The sequence below is a fragment of the Lissotriton helveticus genome, chromosome 6 (genome assembly GCF_964261635.1).
Source record: "Lissotriton helveticus chromosome 6, aLisHel1.1, whole genome shotgun sequence".
NCBI classification, from domain to species: Eukaryota; Metazoa; Chordata; class Amphibia; order Caudata; family Salamandridae; genus Lissotriton; species Lissotriton helveticus.
In genome coordinates, this window is record NC_136067.1 from 1,901,622,412 (window position 1) to 1,901,636,184 (window position 13,773).

The following is a 13,773-nucleotide window of genomic DNA, read 5'->3' on the forward strand; positions in this document are numbered from 1 at the left end:
AGCGTTGCAGCGGGAGGGGGGGGGGGGTGATGGGGGGGGAAGACCGCCACCTCCGAAAGAATCAGTGATCCCGTCGGGCGGTGGTTGGACAGGTAATCCCTGAATGGTGGCAGTGCCTGCACAGGCACCGCCATCGGGGTTACGATGTCCCTTTCTCTCTGCCTTTTCATGCCGGTCTGACCGCCATGAAAAGGCAGATGGAAAGCAAGTTTGGGGGGCTCCTAGCAGAGCCCCCCATTCTCCTGAGCCTCCGCCATGGGGCCCGTGGCACCCGTGGTGCCCCCGAAACATCCATGCACAATGTGCCAGGCACCAGTGCAGTGATGTTTCTTAACATGCCTTTTTTCATTGAGGCCCTTTTCCGGTCCGCAGCATAAGCCTCAATGCAAAACGGCAAGTTTCTGACCTCCTTGACGGTGGTTGGATCATAATTCGGAGGTCTGGACCGCCGCCTACTTGTCGGGCTGTCCAGATCACGAAATGATGGTGGTCGGACGCTCGTCTGACTGCCATCATAATCAGTCCCTTAGAGCCAGTGCCGGAGCCAAGACCTGACAATGTTTGCTATGTAAATAATACTACAAACATAGTACAGTCTCTGCAAAATGTAATAAAGTTTAATTTCTTTAACATGTGGAAGCCTTGACATTAATACTTCAGTACGTGAAGTACCCGTAAAAGATGATTGTTTTATAACATGAACCATTAGTGAACTAAGAAGGCAAGACAGTTATCATGTAAAACCTGTACATGGTGAGCATATTATAGAGCAACATTATAGTGTAACACAGTAGGTTTTTGTACAACTGGAGTTCTGAAATCACATATTTGGAAGTGTTTTCATAGAGGATAATGAAGAAAAAGAGTTTGGGTGAAATAAACTATTTGTCTAAAATCACCTAATTTAAGCGGTGAAGCAGTGATTTATCTACTTTTTTTTGTTTCACTTTGTACAAATCAACCCATAAATGGGTAAGTATTTGTCTTTCCTTATGTAAAGGCTTTTTTAATGTCTATGTGCAGTTTTTATATAGTGGGAACTTGATCTGAAGGTATTGCAGTGCTTTATATGAGCACCAGTTACATTACACATGGTCATCATTCATTGTCTATAGGATGGGAATATAAGCAATTTACCCAGAATCACAGGATTTTGAGCTAAGGCTAGCCTCAAACCTGGTTCTCCCGTTCCAAAGTTGGAAGCTCTGGCCATGACGCCACATCCCAGGTACAGTGATGGAGGCAGGCAGAAGCCATTAGAAAGCTCGGCTTAGTATGGGCTTGAAGTACCAACAAGACCTCGAGCTGAGCTAGAGCCAAGCTTCAGGCTCGAGCCTGGCTCCAGCTTTCAGTGGCTTGCGCTCTCTCTAGTGGACTGTTCACTATTCGAAATGATTCAGAATTACGGATGTACCGGAAGACAGTAATATGAGGCTTAGATTGATAATGCTTGCCTAACATAGGTCAGTTACATTTGGGTGGTGATGTCACAACATTTGCAACTCTTCAAAAGAACAATGCTTTGCAGACATACCAGCTAGAGAATATTTTTTAAGACTGACGTTAGTAGAGTTTTTGACTCCATTATATAGAGTTACAGAATATAAACACATAGTAATCCCTGCAAAAATATTTAAAGGAGAAGCAAAAATGTATTTGGTCTATTTCTTGTATGCAGACCTACAGCGAGCCCTCATGTAAGCATTTGAGAATTGATGCACGAACTGATCATGTCAAAATGGTTAACTCAGCAAGAAAATTACATTCTTCAGTCACATGTCTCCTGGATATGCAAGAATGGCAATGGAAATTGTAAACAGATGCTGGTAGTGTGTCCTAGAAGGGCAGAATTTTAACAAGCAGATGTAGAATGGATTATCCTGATGGCCCATGAGAATATATTTCCTAATGACTGGTTATCAATCTTCAGTGATGTGTGCAGAGGGACCAAGCAGATCCCATTCACAAAGACCTGATGGATTCAGAAGGCAGTCATAAAGAAAAAACATTGACTTTAGGCAAATGGAAATCTAATAACAACCAAAGTGTAGATGACAGGGAAAAGGGATCTCTGAAACAGTATGAAGTAGCGAGAACTGCTTAAAAAAACATTGGAAGGCTGGGATTCTTCAATGGAGTTTGGGAAGTTTTCTTAACTGTTATGATATCATTCCTCCTACATAGAACCTTTGATGGGAACATAGGATAGATAAGGGTTCTTTAGGTCATTTATTGTATAAGTCATATATTAAACCGATATTGCAGACTATATTAGCAGTATAGTTTCTAGCTTAATATATAGGAACTGCAACCTTGTACTGCAACACTGCTTTGTTTTAAAAATATATTCAATATAAGTTAAACAAGTATTAGCAATATCAGTACATCTGGGATTATTGTCAAATGCATGTAGTGTACTATAGAAGGGAGTCAGCAAGAGTAGAACGAGAGGGCTATACTTGAAATGTAGTCCCTCAAGCACATAAATGCAAGAATTTCAGTGGAGGTGGAAAGATAAATCCAAACAGCCATTAGCTTTAGGTCAGAGATGAACACTCCACTCCCTCCACTAAGCTGAGCTAAAATGTGATTGACAAAATCTCACGCCATTGACAGAAAGAGACTGGTCAGAAAATGCCACTGGTGGACTTAAAACCTAATCTATGTATGTGGTCAGTGATAAATCTCTTTGATTTCTGTACTGTCAACACACAGACCTAAAAACACAAAAGAAATCACAGTGGGAAACAGTAGGTTGGGGAGACTGTTCTTTCATTTTTGTGAAGGTCTGTGTTAGAAATTGGGGTCTCTAGTTGGTAGGTGGTTGTTACCCTGTCGAAGTAGGGACCCTTCTTCCTAGTCAGGATAAGGGGGATAAACTACTGAAATAACTCCTGCTCACCCCCTTGGTAGCTTGGCACAAGCAGTCAGGCTTATCTCAGAGGCAGTGTGTAAAGCATTTGCACATAACCAACAGTAATACAGTGAAAACACTACAAAAGGACACCACACCAGATTTTGAAAAATAACCAATATTTTATCTGGACAAACAAAACAAAAAATGAAAAAATCCACCATTCAGTTCTCAGGAATCGCAATAATCAAAAATTGATTTAAAATACAGTTCCTTGAAGTCGATAGCTCTGTCCAGGGCTATCACACCGTTGTGAACAACAAATCTAGACAATTCTAGCTGACCGTGGCGTTGAGGCCCAGCATCAGTGTCTGAAGACCTGCAAAACAGTACCGTTAGAAATGCAGGGCGTAGGCGACCTCTCATTGAGTGCCACAGATCTGGCGTCGGCAGGGGTCAGTTACGGAGGACGATGCAGGAATCGTCGGGACCTTGAAGTCACAAACGTTGCAAATCGAACTCCTTGTGGTTGAAGTCGATAGCGCCGGCAGGTGTCGGACTACAGTGCGAAGTGCAGCGATGCGGCATGCAGTGCCCTCAGGTCGGGGTGCAGGCAGCGTTTTGGTGACGGTCATCCAGCGGCGTTGTGAGACCAGGGCTGCGGTGCAAAGTGGTGTGGTGCTCGTTGCGGTGATGGCAGGTCACGGTGCAAGAAGCGTTGCCGTCGTTGCTGATGCGCTGTCATCCACTGAAGAACTGGAGATGATGGCGCCGCAGTCGGAAGGCCAAGGATGCAAGGCGGGATGAGGAACCACGGTGCAAGTAGCGACGTCGATGATGGTGTTGAGCAGCAGTGCGAAGTGAAGTGCCCAAAGGTCATTGTTCAAGCAGCGGCTCGGTGGCGTCGTCGAACAACATTGTCAGTGAGACCAGGGGTGTGGTGCAAAATGTGGCGGTGCCTTCAGGACATGGAGCCGGCAGCGGCATCGTTGACAACGTCAGGTTGCTTTTTCTTCTGTTGCTGCACAAAACACACAATTTCCAGTGCTGAGAGCATATAAAGTTGAAGTCTTTGCTGTTCCTGAGACTTCTTGAGCAGGAGGTAAGATCTATCTCAAGCCCTTTGAGAATCTCACACAAAGAAGTTGGCAGAAAGTTCAGTCCAGTCCTTTCCCTGCCCAAAACAGAAGCAGCCACTGCGGGCCAACACAGCAAAGCACACAGCAGAGAGGTAGTTCGTCCTCACAGCTTCTCCAGCTCTTCTTCTTGGCAGTCTTCTTGGTCCAAAAGAGTTCTCTGAAGTCTTTTATCTCCATGAGGCTTCCAACAGGAGGCAAACTTTACTTCAAGCCCTTAGAGAAGCAGCACAATGATGAAAGGACAATCCTGTCCTTTCCCTGCCAAAGACAGAAACAGCAAGAAGCAAGCCAACACAGCAGAGCACGCAGCAAAGTGGTAGTTCCTCTTGAAAGGTTTTCCAGCTCTTCTTTCTGGTAGGTTCCTTAGTTCAGCAGTAATCTAGAGTTCTGGGCCCCAATAGTTATACCACATTTTGCTTTGTTCTCTTCTGGCAAAAGTGTCTCAGCTCAGTCCAAACCACTTCTGTCCTCTCTGGCCCAGTTTCCTGGCAGGGAGTGGAGACAGCATTGTGCAAGGGAGACAGGGCCTATTCAGGTGCAAGGGAAATCTCCCCCCACCACTCTAAATGCAGACCAAGACTATTCTGGTGCTAGTGAGACTCCTTCCACTACTCTGAATGCAGCCCATGTCTATTCAGCCCATCTTTGACTCATCCAGAAAAGGAAGGACACACCTCGACCCCACCAGTGGCTGTCTACAGTGAATACACATCCCACGCCCCTGTCACTCCAAAGCCAGACAGTCAATCCACAACCCTGCCAAGGTACACAGGATGACTAGGCAAGAAATAGACACTTTCTAAAAGTGGTATTTTCAAACACACAATATAACAATCATCTATACTAAAAGATGTATTTTTACATTCTGAGTTCAGGCATTCTAATCTCAATCTCTCGATCTCATCCCAAACGGAAGATATACTAGTAAGATGTTACAAAGTACCTCCCCTTCTATTCTATAGGACAGATAGCCTTTCCATAGTGAAAAATAAAATACACTATATTTCACTATGAGAACATGTCACACACACCAGTACATGTCCTACCTTTCACATACACTGCACCCTGCCCACAGGGGTAGCTTGGGCATACCTTAGGGGTGCCTTACATGTAAGAAAAGGGAAGGTTAGGGCCTGGCAAGTGGGTGCCCTTGCCATGTCGACATGGCAGTCACAACTGCGCGCAGACTCTGCAGTGGCGGGTCTGAGAACACTGCTTGTTTGGGTGGCAATTAGTTCTGCAGGCCCACTAGCAGCATTTGATTTACAGGCCCTGTGCACATACAGTGCACTGTACTAGGGACTTAAAGGTAAATCAAATAAGCCAATCATGGATTTACCAATCCATTTACATAATTTACCAGGAGTGCATATGCACTTTAGCACTGAATTGCAGTGGTAAAGTGTCCAGAGTCCTAAAACCAACAAAAACAGAGGGCCAAAAAGCAAAACGTCTGGGGGTAAACCCGCTGAAAAAGCCAAGTCTAACAGTCTGCCACACTTTCCACTGTGGCCTTTTAAACTATTGACTCCACTGGACATGCAGGCGGACCGAGCATCCACACCTGAGTGATTTCTCCACCATCAATTTAGGGGGCGCTACAACTGCTGCTTGACAGATCTGAGATGGATCTGGCAGGGCAATAAGCACCAAAGGAAGTGTAAACAGAGTGGTTTGGTTGCCACAGCTGGAGATTTTACTGTTTTTGGTGGGAATCACTTTAACCGCCCCCTTCTAAATTAGGCCTATGGAAATTAGAGACTAGAACCTTAAGCAATTAAGGAGAGAAATATGATTACATGATCATATGCTGATCTGATCACATCATCCCGATGGAACTCTATTGGCTCCCCTTGCCAGGCCGTACCATCATTAAAACCAGCTGCATCATTTACAAAACCATCCTAACCAGCAGCCCGCTTTGTTTTGCAGACAAGCTCACCATCTCTGGTGATTCTTGGCACACACAGCAGCCAGGACACCATTAGACAGCAGACTAAGTATAAAAAAGAAAACAAACAAGACAAGCATTTTCCATCTATGCACCCAGGATGTGGGACAACTTCCTGTATTCATTAAGACTGCCCCAAAGCTACTCCAATTTCAGAAAGAGCTGAAAACCCACAAGGAGTGCCTTAGTGATTAGATGCACCCCTATGTTACTATAGTTACAGATACTCTCCACACCTGAGATATGCGTATATTTTGACACATTTTTTATATTTGCTTTTCGACGAAAACAGTCTTTATTGTTATAGATTGCTAGATATCTATTATGAACTTATTTTATATATATTAACTTAATTTGGACTTGCTATTTATTGTTTTTTATGTTATTGATGTGCAAATATGCTTTATTTCTTTTAATGATCAAGCTAAGATATTGAATCTACTCACCCTTTTAAAGGACACTACAAACCAATGCATTACAGCACATCAAAAGACATCCACTCTGCTTGCGCTAAGTGTGGCACAAAAGGCAATTCATTGACATAAAAAATAAGCACTGGCAAAGCCAACTGTTCGGGCCATATCAAGCTGGTGTGATGGCCACATTTTTTATGAAGAAAAGGGAGAAAGTATGCTGCCATATAAATTTAAGAAATTATTAACCACTGCATGTAGTTTTACTAGAACAGAACAACTGATTTCTAGCTGGCACGTGTGCCAAGAAGTGCCACAGGAACACTTTTTCGTTTTAACACACCTCACAGGAAGATATGATTTGTATTGGTGCCAAGAAAATGTACTTTGGCTATGAATTGCTGCAACCGGAAGACTTAACAATGACAAAAAAAATATAAATGGTATAAAAAGTGAAAAAAAAAACATTGACATAGTAAAGTATTATCTAATAAGTGCTCAAACTGAGATAAAGTATTTTTTTAGATCGATGTACATATGATAGCAGGCACAATGTAATCACATACAGTACAACAGAGGCGTTGACTAATGTGAGTGACTCACAGCCACGTGCTTTATATAATGGTGGGCAGAAGTAAACCATGATTGACATTTGGGACAAGCCAATGGGTAAAAAGTGCTGACCTAAAGCGCCACTATTTATGAATATATGCATAATTGCACATAACTATAAATATATTTCTTATGGATGTATTTGATCACATGTGAGCTAGTATCACAGCTAACAAGGGGTTGGGCGTGCGCCAAGTGACTGATTATGATCTGACTAACAGAGGCACCAATTGACGGCTGATGCCAGGGCTTGTTGCACAAGGACATTTGATATAAATGACACTAGTGTGAGGTGCAGAAACAGCAGTCCGACGTCAAAGTATCACTGTTAACTTAGTATCACAGCTAAACCTGCCTCTAAGCAGACCTAACCGCTTCCGCGTGAAAAGGAACATAGATTAATTATTCACAATAAGGGAAACAGAAACAAGAAACAATGAGGAACAAGTAAGCCCAATACGCCCCAGAGGAACTGAAAAGAAGAAGTATTAAACTGAAGAAAAAAATATAAACTGATAGAAAAGCACAACATGTACACAACATGTTTTCCACTGAGAGAACAAGGTGCACTAATTGTAAATTATGAATTCCTTTTTTAAAAGGATATCCTGTTTGTTACAAAATTGGAATATGCATTGAACTTTTCAGTCTGATACTATTTTTGTATTCATGAGCACACATCCTGGAATTTCTTGCTGCCAAATAGTTTTTTGGTGTTTCATGCACTAGGTACGTAATCATACAATGTATTTTCTCCTTGAACATTTACCAACCCTTTATGGCTAGTGGGAGTGACATCACATCCCCCTTGTCCATCTGGTAACATCAGAGAGCTGACACTTTGTCCCACCTTTTAAGTTTGAACAGCCTTATCTTTATGGCTGATATTAGGGTAAGAGAAAAGTGTAAAACTACTAAGGCCAGGCTCAACTATCTTTTCAAACTGCTGAAAAAAATGTCTCATCATGCTGGGGAAAAAAAGGCAATGCGAGAAGAAATTGTGACACTCCTTTCAAGTCCTTCTTAATGTTCACTTTATTTTATCTTAAGAATTTTACGTTTTTATGTAGTTTTTAATTATATCATGATTTTTTTTGATTGTCAGTTCCTACTGCTCACTGAATCCAAACTTAACTACAATAAAAACGTATTTGAAACTGTGCAGACTTAGCTCCAACAAGCAATTCACAGGATTTTGTTTTCATTTAACATGACGCGAAGATGTCAACTGAATAGTACAACACAATACCTGAACATATGAAAGTAAATTACAATGACACATTTTGGCCTATAAAAATGGCATTTGTAGTAGTGAAATAGTACTGCAATTGTTCTACTCCTGTACTTCAAAATTCTATTTAATAACCTATGGGCAGAGATCTCCACCTATCCAATCTTTTAACTATATGGAGATCTCGAAACAATGATGGAGATCTGCACACATTTACGCCTATAATTTAGAAGTAGATGTGGGCGGGACAAGGGAGTAAGGTAAGTGACTGGATAATTAGGAAACTTACTACAATATGGGAGGGGTTTAGGGAAGTTTAAGGAGTGTTAAGGGAGATACATTCTACAACAAAGACCCACCCACAAAAGAGTAAGTCAGTTTGTATTTACAAACGAAACTTCGAAAGTAACTACAATCCTTAAAGTTGTTAAACCAGTGTTGAATGTACACCAGCCCAGCCTTGGAGTAAGTCAAGAACCACACATAAGCACTCACAGGTACAGCAACACACTTCCATTAAAAATAATGGAAGCATGTACTTAAAATAACATCCCATACAAACTAATGTTAAGGTGTTAACTAACTTAAATTATTTATATATATTCACTAAAAACACAAAGGTTCCAGGGAAGGTATAGTTAGGCGCAGACTTTACAGACACAAAACGTGAAATTCAGCAGTTATAGTTACCTGAGCTAACTATAACTTATGCCCCCACAATGCACTGCTTAGCACTTCGCTTATTACATCACTCATGATATGGTTAGTGATATAACTGATGTTATCACTGATGACATCTTAAATGACAACATCCAGTAAGTGTGAGTGTTTCAAATAGGTTTCTGAAACTGCAAGATATATACTGAACTACTGCACAAGTGTTAGTATTTCTAACATATATCTTCCGACTCATAATCCCATTTTTAAAGTGGATGTACTATTTATGACCGAACTAGCTTCTATGCTGACATATGTCCCCTGCTGATATATGTGTATAGTAGTGCTTTGGGACTGTCTAAGATGTTCATTGAGACTTCACTCCACAGGGATGGGTGAATATACGTCTGTTTTATGACATCCGGGCCAGTTTCCTTAGACTTCTGCCCTTTTTGATGAAAGACTGTAGTAGCAGATTACAATGAATTAATCTGTTCACTAAGCTCTTTCTCTAGTGTGATGGCTCAGTGTACTAGACATTTACAAAAGACTGACCTCTCTGCTCACGCCTTTCTCCAGGATGAAGAATCATTTTACTAGTGGTTTGTCACACAGTGGCATGTCCACTAACACCGCCTTACTGGTTGTATATTGAAGTGGTTTGTGTAAATGTGAGATTTTCACTTAAACCTCTTTCCAGGTCCACAAATGATGTTGTTGTGGTTTGCATAGACTAGCCTGCACACATAGATGTTTTACTTTGGTCATTCTTGTATAGAGTAGTGGTTTAGAAAAGGGAGGACTATCCGCTGAGAGCTGTCTCATATGTGATAAGTGTGTGTAGTAGTTGGCAAGGCTACAGTGATCACTGTGTTGTACATCTCTCATCTGTGTCTTCTTCCTACTTTTAAATAAATTACATGGTATTTTATTAAGTATATTGAAGTTTACTTTGCTGGATGATGTCACCAGTGGTGTAATCAAATATGTTGCTGACCATGTCATGAGTGATGTAATATGTGAGGTCATAAGCAGTGAATTGCGGGGAGTAAGTTATAGTTAGCTCAGGTAACTATAACTGCAGATTTTCTATGGTTGTGACTGTGTAAAATCTGAGCCTAACTATAATGGCCCTGTAACTTTTGGTTTTTATAGTGAATTCCTAAGGTTTTTTTAAATTCTATTTCCTAACTATAACGTCCCTGTAGCCTTTGTTTTTTTTCAGTGAATTTCTATATTTTTTTTAATTCCTATCTATAAAGTTTCAAAATAGGGGTCCATAGTATAATGCAGAGATATTTTTTACAAAGGATTTTATGATGGGCAATAATAGACACAGGAGAAAGAGGAATAGGACAAGCGACATAAACAAAGACATTGGGAATGTTCACCTTGATTGTTCTTACAGCTGGGCTCAATTTGCACTGCATAAGCTTTGGTACCTAAAAAAAGAAATGGCTCTTTAGTATTTCATCATTATGATTCAACTTCACCATTCCTAACATTGTATATGATATACGCAATGACAATCTCTGTTTTCAACTTTCTATAGTTGTTCGAAATTCTGTAAAATACTAGTGCTTCAGTGTTTTTTGTAAATAAAGTGTGTAATTCAAATGATTCTCAATGTAATAAGTTCATAAACTTACTACCATTTGCAACTCAAAAGACATATAAGTAAACTCTATATTGCCTGACGAATCTTCTCATTCATTTTGTGAAAGAATAAGGACAAGTGTACCATTCACAATCCTTGAAAGGATGATTTGAATAATAGTGTGCAACACCAAAGTCTAAATCCATGATTGCAAATATTGCCCCATAATACTTCTCTATATCCTATAAGTCATTGTTAACTCCAGGCAATTGTGCTTAAATTCCAATCTATGGCAAAGGGGGTTGGGGGCAACTGCAGCAACTAAACATCTTGCTTGCCTAGCAAGAACTACTTTGAAATGCAAGGAATCCAAGATGGCTGCTACTATAATCGCCAACCTCCCCAAGATGGCTGCTACCATAGCAAGTCTCCTGAGAGTCCAGTGGTGCTGTGGGATATGTAGTTTGTCTTGACTTCACTTGTGATTTTATGTAATGGAAGCATCATAGATGCGAAGACTCACTCCAAGTGATGGACATATTCTGCATACAAAATTTGCCTCCTCTGCTACTAAAGACTCAAACACCTCAGAAGTTCAGAGGAATGTGTCACTGTGCCTGCCCGGTGTATATAGGGGAACAGAGGTTTCACCATGATCATGCTCAAAGATGTTGCAGTGAAGCCTTAGTTTGAGTCTCCTGAAAATGCTATGTGGATATAGAAAAACAAGAAAAAATGCAAAACAAATTATAATTCCATCTACTGGATGGGGAGCAGGGCCGGACTGGGAACCAAAACCGGCCCTGGCAAAGTGCTCGGCCGGCCCCCCCTCCCCACTCGGGGGGGTTGGAGGTGCCGCCGAGCTCTTTGCCGGGGCCGGTTTTCAGCCGATTTTGTTACAGGGCCGATTTTGCAGCTAGGCTGCAAAAACGGCCCTGTAACAAAATCGGCCCCCAGGGGCCCAAAACCGCCCCCCCACCTGTGCGGCGCACCGGGGGATTGCCCGGTGCCCGCTACGGCCAGTCCGGGCCTGATGGGGAGCTGCCCATAGAGGTACATGTCTTATGCCAGTATGAACTGTGACTACCCTTCCACCCAGTGTCCACAACAGCCCATCCCCAGACTCCTCTGCTCCTCCAGCTGATAGAGACAGTGATATGGACCTACCTGGTAACCGTGCTTCTGAGTGTCTGTTTTCCCTTAGCCAAATTTAGCATGTCACGGCAAGGTCCCAGAAACCGGAAGAATAAATAGCTGTGATAAACGAAGGTGAGTGAACAGATTGTAAAGAGCGGAGGAGGCAGGAGAAGTTTAAAGATACATTTATTTTAAGTTAAGTCTAAGGACCCACTGGAGCACAGAGCAAAGCGTCTAAATCAGATCAGCTCCAACCGCTTCTCTGATTTAGAACACAGCTCACAACACATTCTACATTACATAGGTAACACTTTAAAGATAAGACAATTCCAGAAATGACATATTGAAATTCCAACAGAGAAAGAGAAGAAGGATATTACCACATGTATCTTTTTACAGAAAAACAAAAGAAAATAAAAAGAAAATAAAGCAAAAGAAAATAAAAAACAAATGAAAGGAAAATTAATCCAAAACATAGTCATCAAATTTCTTGGGCAACTTAACACATCTCTTAAGAGCAACATGAGAATCTAGAACAGAAGAACTAGAAACAGTATCATCAACAGAAACAGGTGAATCCAAAATAGGATCAGGTAATGGACTAGGACATGAATCACATGAGTCCACAGGTAATGAACTAGGACACGAGTCACATGAGTCATCAAACCAGAGACCATCCTCACCATCTTCCCTTTTATCAAAAAAAAGTTCCTGGCCAGGTTTAAGAACAACCACAGAACTTTTATTCCACCACCTTCTGCCCTTGAGAAAAACAGTGGAATCAGAAACTTGTTCTACCATGAAGGGCTTACTGAACCTGGACATACCTTTGGGTGTGTGAGAGGGATTAACAATCCTAACCCAATCACCGACATTAATAACCTTGCTCTTACAATGATGAAACCCATCATGATAAGATTTTCCAGAGAACCGTGCAGAGGTGATGTTATCTCTAGCTTTAGAGATAGAAGACTCAAAACTTCCAGACAAACAGCTCTTGTTTGTTAATTGAGGTAAAAATAAGGATTTAGCTTGTCTGCCCCTCATAAGACAAAAAGGAATAACCCCAGTACAGGAATTAGGAGTGATATGATAACTCCAAATTTTGTCTTTTAAAAAGTCAAAAACGTCCAAATTATTTTCCAAAGCAGCTTGGATACCCTCCTTAATCTGTTGGCCCTCTCAACCTGACCATTTGAACGTGGACTATAAAGAGGAGCTCTCTTAGCAGACACTCCAAACTTTTTAAGAAACATTCCCATTTTACTTGAGATGAACTGAACACCATTGTCAGACCTAATGGAAATGGGTGTCCCTTCAATTCTGAAAACATTGTCCAGAAAACTAATGACCACATCAGTACTAGGATGCTCTACAAAAGAATAATGTAACCACTTAGAAAAATCATCAACGACTACAATTAAAAATCTATACTCCCTACCAAGACAATCATAAGGTCCAGAAAAGTCAATCGAAAGCCTTTCCCACGGACCAGTAGGAGCCTCACAAACCGACAGAGGTTCAGTAGACACCTTCCAATGCTTGTCAGACCTAACACACACCGCACAGTTGTTGATAAACTTCTCGACAAAGGTATCCAATCCAGGCCACCAGTAGTGACACTTAAGTATCCTCTTTGTACCAGAACCACCAGGATGTCCAGAATGTGCTAACCTGACAATCTTTTCTCTAAGGCTACCAGGTGGAACAAATAATTCATTCCTCAACAAAATACCATTTTCAATAGATAACTCGTTCGCCACTTGTGCAAAACTCCTTAAAGGAGATTCAATATTTTTAATAGAGGGCCCACCATTAACAACATAAGACTTGACCTTAGCTAATAAATTATCTTTACAAGCATGATCGTTCCATTCATTCACATCAATGCCAAAATTGCTAGACTCCACAGCATCCACAGCAGCCATCACACACTCATGTTGATCAGTGACTTCATCATCGGAAACATCAAGTGGAGGTAACCTAGATAAACAGTCAGCAGCAAAATTCTTACCACCAGGAATGTGCTGAATCTCAAAGTTAAACTCCTGCAGTCTTGCAATCAACCGAACCAACCTGGAGGAAGCACTACCGCTCCTCACGCCATCCATCATATAGACTAACGGTTTATGGTCCGTCACCAAAACAAAAGGCCTACCCCACAAAAAATTCTTCAATTTCT

At 41.4% G+C, this 13,773-nt stretch overlaps 1 long non-coding RNA gene across 1 annotated transcript in view; it reads right to left on the bottom strand.

The window, feature by feature from the left end:
* LOC144761946 (uncharacterized) overlaps window positions 1-13,773 on the bottom strand; it is a 46,200-nt gene that overhangs the window by 14,885 nt on the left and 17,542 nt on the right. Inside the window, exon 2 of the long non-coding RNA XR_013595969.1 lies at window positions 10,249-10,299. This is a non-coding gene — a long non-coding RNA (uncharacterized LOC144761946). The remainder of the gene's footprint in view (window positions 1-10,248; window positions 10,300-13,773) is intronic.